The following is a 7143-nucleotide window of genomic DNA, read 5'->3' on the forward strand; positions in this document are numbered from 1 at the left end:
ACTGTTTCCATGGCTGGTATGACATTACAAGCTGCTCGGGATCTAGGATCCCATACTTCCACAGCTTCATCCACTGCGCAAACATCTCAGCATGTCCCACAGTCTTTACCTTCGCTTTACAAGCCAGCTATGAATGGCTGAGCCAGGCATAATAAGGACTCCCAAGATGGTCTCTAAAATGCTTTGCTATTAGTTTACCCTGTAGGGATTGTTAGGATGTAATGTTCAGTAACCTTCAGGTTTCAGTGTCAATGAAATGTCCATGCACTGCAGCACGCCTGTAATCCCAGCACTCAGAAGGCAGAGGCAGGTGGATCTCTGTGAGTTTGAGGCCAGCCTGGTTTACAAAAGTGAGTTCCGGGACAGTCAGTATTGACGGAGAAAATCTATCTCAAAAAACAAAGCAAACAAACAAAAATAAAAAATGTCCATGCACATGAATGTAATGCTTCTGTTCTTGCTCTGTGTTCTAATCAGACTGCATGGGTATGCGGGAAACACAAGTTCTGCCTTCAGCTAACTACAGCACCCTTCTGAGGTGCCATTTTCTTAGATGGAGACACCTTGCCTGCAGAGGTGGAGACTTGAGTGTACAGAGCACAAGTTCAGCAATAGAGGACCCTTTCATGTGGATTGGGTTATTTGATTAGTGACGTTTTTCCTTTTTACTGGAAACACCATGGAGACAGTTTCTTGACTTAGCCAGTCTTATTGTTGAACATGGTTTAGTCTACTGCAAGCCTTTTATGTAATGAAGAAATAAGCAAAAGACTGTATTCCTAGTGTTTTGCAACTGAAAGTAGCATTGATTCAAGTTGCAATTGCCCTTACACCACAATGACGTGGAGATGAAATGGGGTCTATTTGGAGAATATTAAGAAGTACAGGAAAAATACAATAATGCTATAACTTAGTGTCATATATCCCTTGGGCTCCATAAATCTGAGGCAGTGCCCTTGCCTAGCTGCCTGCACTCCCAGATCATGTCTAATTTAATTATCCTTTCCCAAAGCTCTAGGAACCCTGAGAGACATCTCCTAGCTTTGAGAGCTGATTTGAGAGTCTTCTAATTCCCTATCACCTGAACCATTAATACAATTTCACAATTCAGTTAAAATTAAGAAGAGTGTTGACCTATACTTTAGAAGTATTTATGAAGATGACTTTTAACCCTTGCCTAGCAAAGGAGGCTTGTATTGATATTTCCCTTTTATGGAGGAAGAATATTGCTATGTCTGAGAGTTGGGGGAGGAGAGACTTGCCTTCTCAATGCTGTTTATAGTCTTCCTAAAAAGCTCGTGTGTGTGTATGTGAGTGTGTGTGTGTGTATGTGTGTGTGTGAGCGTGTGTGTGCGCGTGTGAGTGTGAATGTGAGTGTGCGTGTGAGTGTGTGTGAGTGTGTATGTGTGTGTGTGAGTGTGTGTGTGTGCGTGTGCGTGTGTGTGTGTGTAATGTAGGCCAGAGGACAACTCAGGCTGTCGTTCCTTTAAGCACTTTATTTACTGAACTATCTCCTTGGCCCCTGGGCTTCTATTTTTAAAGGTTTATAGATGATTTTTCATGCAGTCTCCCTTTCTATACACCTTTCTTCACATCATTGGCAGGTATTTATAAGGCACTGATGTGGTAATGTAGAAGTGTAATGGCACTTCCCCAAGACTTTAGATTGTTACCATCAGGCATTTGAAATTAATAGGCACAGACTAGAACCATACTCTAAGCCTTATGAGGGACAATTCCACATTTAATGGCATATTCCACGATTTGGCTCGTTACGGGAGCGTTGTGCTTCAGCTAGGCTAAGTTTCTGTATCACCAAAACTGCCAACCGTGTCAGGTGTCACTTATAAAGATGCAAAGCTTAATTTCCTTCCCCACCTCTCCTCCTTTATTTCCTCCTCTTCCTCCTCCACCCCTTCCCTTCCTCGTCTTCCTCCTCCCTCTTTATTGTTACAGGGTCTCATTATGTAGCTCAGATTGGCCCCAAATTAATGATCTTTAGACCCCAATATCTTGAATGCTGGGGCTACAGATAAATGTCACTAGGCCTGGCCCTGAGACTCTCTTCTCTTCCCTGAAACCCAGTCATTCTGCTTGACAGCCAGCTGGCTTCATGCATGAGACAATGAAAGATGTTTTTACAGCTTGACAGCTGCCATTTTTTCCAGTTCTTGTTTTTTCTTTTGGGGTCATCCCTCTTTATAAATTAATTTTAATTTATATCATCTTCTTTTCCCATTGGAGAAGATGTGAAGCTTGCTAACCTGACTAAGCATTTTTAATTCAGGAGGATGGGTCAGCTTATAAAACCATTTCACTGGGAGAACTGCTTAAGTCAATTTCATCCATCAAGAGAGTAACTAAAGAGGTGGGCAGTGGTGGTGCACCCCTTTAATCCCAGCACTCGGGAGGCAGAGGCAGGTGGATCTCTGTGAGTTCAAGGCCAGCCTGGTCTACAAGAGCTAGTTCCGGGACAGGCACCAAAGCTACAGAGAAACCCTGTCTCGAAAAAAAAAACAAAACAAAACAAAAGGGGAGTAACTAAAGCCCAAACATACAAGGTTATACTTCTGAAGGGCCCAATTTATTATGGGTTGGGTTGAGAGAGGGATTTCTGTATACCTTACCAGTTGGATTATGTTACCACAAGGATCCTAACGGATCTCCAAGCTGAATGCATTAGGAAACAAATAATATTCAGTCACTCGCCCTCTTTATTGGAAGCATGCCATGTGGTTAGCATGGACACACTCCAATCTTCATCTGGAAGCATGCTGTGTGGTTAGCATGGACACACTTCTGTCTTCATCTGGAAGCATGCTGTGTAGTTAGCATGGACACACTTCTGTCTTCATCTGGAAGCATGTTTGTGGTTACATGAACATATATCTCCCCCACCCCCTACCCCTTAAGAAGATGGTTTGGTACATACAGCAACTTGATGTGGGATTTCCCTCTGAGTGCTGTGAATATCATTGGTGAATAAAGAAACTGCCTTGATCTGTTGATAGGACAGAACTTACGAAGGCAGGGAAAACTAAACTGAATGCTGGGAGAGTCAAGAAGAGGAGGAGGCAGAGTCAAGGAGAAGCCATTTAGCCCCACCGGAGACAGACACTGGGAACTTTACCCGGTAAGCCACAGCCATATGGCAACACACAGGCTACTAGAAATGGGTTAAATTAAGATATAAGTGTTAGCCAATAAGAAGATGGAGCTAATGGGCCAAACAGGGTTTTAAATAATATAGTTTCTGTGTGATTATTTTGGGTCTGAAGTACTGGGCAGCTGGGAAATAAACAAGTGGCCTCCTTATAACAACAACTCAGAAACAGAGGCCTTGTTAAATTTTTTTGGTTTGATTTTCCTCCTGTGAGAAAGCAGTTTTTCTCATGACCCACACCAGGCATGGGCCTTTTATTCAGTAAGGATGGGGAAGAATGGAAACGCTGGGCACTCATCATTACCAATTCTTTCCTTGCTATCCTCTCTTGTGGTCAGGTGAGGCTTTCAGCTCCTTAACTCCACTGGGATGACTCATTAATCCAAGCTAAAGTGGGACACAGTCTCCCTGGGGAAGAGCTCACCAAATGGTTAACCCATACCAACAGTCAGCCCTGAAAACACATGCATGCAAATATCATTTACAGACTGGGCAGGTGGTGGACATGTATGTAGGAATATATATTTACCAACTGTTCAAGGAAAAGAGGCCAGGAATTGAACAAGGGGACTGGTATATAGGAAGGTTTGGAGGAAGAAAGGAAAGAAGGAAATTATAATTATATTAATTTAAAAAACATTAAAATAGTTTCCATTTATTGTCTGACATCAGCATTTAACAGTGAATCTCTTTACTCTATAGAACTTTCTTCAAAGATGTAGTCCATTTGCACAATGGAGTTCTACTCAGTGGAAACATAATGACATCTTGAAGCTGGTGGGCAAATGGATGGAGCTAGAAAATATAGTAAGTGAGGTAACCCAGACCCAGAAAGACAATTATCACATGTATTCACTCATAAGTGGTCTTTAAACATAAAGCAAAGAAAACCAGTTTACAAATCATAATCCCAGAAAACCTAGACAACACAGAGGACCTTAAGAGAGACTTACATGGATCTAATTGAAGTGGGAAGTAGAAAAAGACAAGATCTCCTGAGACTTACATGGATCTAATTGATGTGGGAAGTAGAAAAAGACAAGATCTCCTGAGTAAATTGAGAGCGTGGAGATCATGGAAAAGGGTAGAAGGGGAGAGGAGAAGTGAGGCGAGGAGAAAAATATATAGCTCAATAAAAACAATTGAAAAATGAAGTGCGCCTGGCCTAGGAGTTATCAACAAATCCTAGATATTAAAAAAAGATGTGGTGGCCATTTTGTCACATATGAAAAGATACATTTTTAGATGCTTTTGAAAAACTGAAGAAATGGTCTAAATAATCCAAGAGTTTCTTTGTTGCAATTATTGAGGTTTTTTTGTGTTCTGATTGATTGCTGTTGTTGCTGTTTTGTTGCAGTACTGGGATTGAACCTAGGGCCCCATACACATTAGGCAAGCAAGTGTTCTTAAACTGAGCTACTTTCCTAGCCTACAAAAACAATGTGTTCTTGCTAACAATGTAGTATTTAGCAATTTTCTATCTTTAAATAAACTAATTCAATTCCTGCTGTCAAAAAAACAAACAAAAAAAACTTTCTTTAATTTCCTCCAATCCAGCAGATCCAGTTCCTCTCATTTCACCCCATCACCTCACTGTGTCTTTCTCTTTCAGACTGGCTGTTTCCTCACTGTGCCAGATTCAGATTGTGCTACCTTGATCCACTTGTCTTCATGGCTGGCTGGGCAGCCAGAGGCTCCCACTATTCTTGGAGTTGGAAGAAAAGCTGCTCTAGCTGCTGAGTGTGTGTTTGTTCCTGGCTGCAGGGCCTGCTGCTGGGCTCCTGTATCATTCCTGTCTCTCATAATGTCCCCATCCCTCAGCCTTTGCAGGCCAGGTACACCTGCATTAGTTAGATTAGACAGTAAAAGTAACAACATGGTGTCTTAGTTACTGTTCCCATGATGACACAGCAAGTGTGGAGGAAAGGGTTTATTTGTCTTACACTTCCACCATGCTGTTCATCACTGAAGAAAGGCAGGACAAGAACTCAAGCAGGGTCTTTCCCCGGAGGCAGCAGCTGATGCAGAAGCCATGGAGGGGTGCTGCTTACTGGTTTGCTCATCATTCCTTGCTCAGTCTGCTTTCTATTAGAACCCAGGACCACATTCCAGGGATGGCCCCACCCACAATAGGCTGGGTTCTCCATCAATCATTAATTAAGAAAAGACCTATATTTTGCCTACAGCCTGATGTTATGAAGACATTTTCTCAGTTGAAGCTCTCTCCTCTGAGATGACGATGCCTTGTGTCAAGTTGGCACAAAACTCAGTGTTGTGGGGCATCCACAAGAGATGACTTGGAATGGACTGAAGTCAGCAGAAAGTCTTCATTAGCCAGTCGGGACTATGCCGAGTGTTCAGGATCCCAGCATAGTCCCAGGCCTTTCTCAGCATGAGCTTTTAAGCACAAAAGCCTTATTAGTATAGTGTGCAGCAATAAAAACCCCAAATACTGTACAGACATAGAAACAAGATTTTCATAGCACATATTTAAGTAGACGATTAAGAGGGAAAATGAGAGAAGTCACGCAGGAATTATTTTTGAAACATTTTGTTATCATTGAATACTCTATAAATAAAGAATATAAAAAGCAGGGTAGACAAGACGGCTCAGCTATTTACCATGAAATCTGATGACCTGCATTTAATCTTAGAAGCCACATGTGGAAGGAGAGAACTGACTCCTGAAATACTTCCTCTTGCCTCTATGCCTGTGCTATGACCAATTTGACAAGGTTCAGTGCAACTCAGTTTGACAGAGGAAGAACTTCCAACAAAAATTGCTGGAGCAGATGGATATCCACATGTGAAAAAGGAAACTCAAGTCCTAACTTACGCTGTAATAGCTGATATTTGTGTTGGATCATGCATTTAAAATTAAAATGTAAGTATATGAAGTGAATAATAAGCCACAAATAAAATGATTTGCAGTTTATCATAACTTGAATTTTATGTAAAAGATATCATTAAGAAAACAAAGCAAGCCAGGCAGTGGTTGCTCATGTCTTTAATTTCAGCACTTGGGAGGCAGAGGCAGGCAGATCTCAGTGAGTCTGAGGACAACCTGGTCTACAAAGAGAGTTCCAGGACAGCCAAGACTGTTACACAGACAAACTCTGTCTCAAAAAGCAAAAAGCAAGCAAGCAAGCAAATCATAAAATTAGACAAATAGTATGTATGTTTGACAGATAACCTAGACTCAGAGCAAATAGACAAAACAGATAATACTAAGCAAGAATCTCTAAATATGGGCAAAAGACCAAAGTTTTTATAAGAGGAATATTCATGAATTGTCAACATGAGAGAATTTGTTTAACATAATTGGTTACAAGAAAAACTCAACTCAATGCTACAGTGAATTTTTTTTAGTTTATACTCACTGGAGTGGTTAAAAAAATAATGACACTATCAAAGATGGGTAGGAGAGGGACAACTGGGAACTGCTTGACATCATTGATGAGACTGTGACACGGTACAACTACACTGAGCAAAGCCATCCAGCAAGTTCTGTTAAATACACACCTCCCCTCTTCCTAGCAATTGTAGGTTAAGAAATATAGCGGCTTTATTTCCTACCAGCTCAAAGTGGAAAACATCTAGGGGCCCAAGATCAGAGAGTCAAACTGTGGTGGCTTTGCAAACTGTAGTATTTGTCAGCAATAAAAAGGAATTAGCTGGTGGACACAGCAACCTATGGGTGGGAATTATTGTTCTTCTTGGGTCAGGAGCCACATTTCTCCCATTTAATCAGCGTCCTTTGGAAGAGAGGAGAGATGGTAGACAGTGAGATTTCCAAGGAAGCCACTATCAGTTTGGAAGCTGTATCTTCCTGTAGGCAAATCTTCCTGACCATTGTGACCCTATCAGTGAATGATTCCTCCTCCACATATGCGATCTCCACATTAAAATAAGGATTCCATTGAGTGTGGGCTTCTGCCTTCCGTCCTGTTGGAAGCTGGGTCTGGGGTGGGATTGAAGCA

This window comes from Microtus ochrogaster, unplaced genomic scaffold (assembly GCF_000317375.1).
Source record: "Microtus ochrogaster isolate Prairie Vole_2 unplaced genomic scaffold, MicOch1.0 UNK41, whole genome shotgun sequence".
In the NCBI taxonomy this organism is placed as follows: domain Eukaryota; kingdom Metazoa; phylum Chordata; class Mammalia; order Rodentia; family Cricetidae; genus Microtus; species Microtus ochrogaster.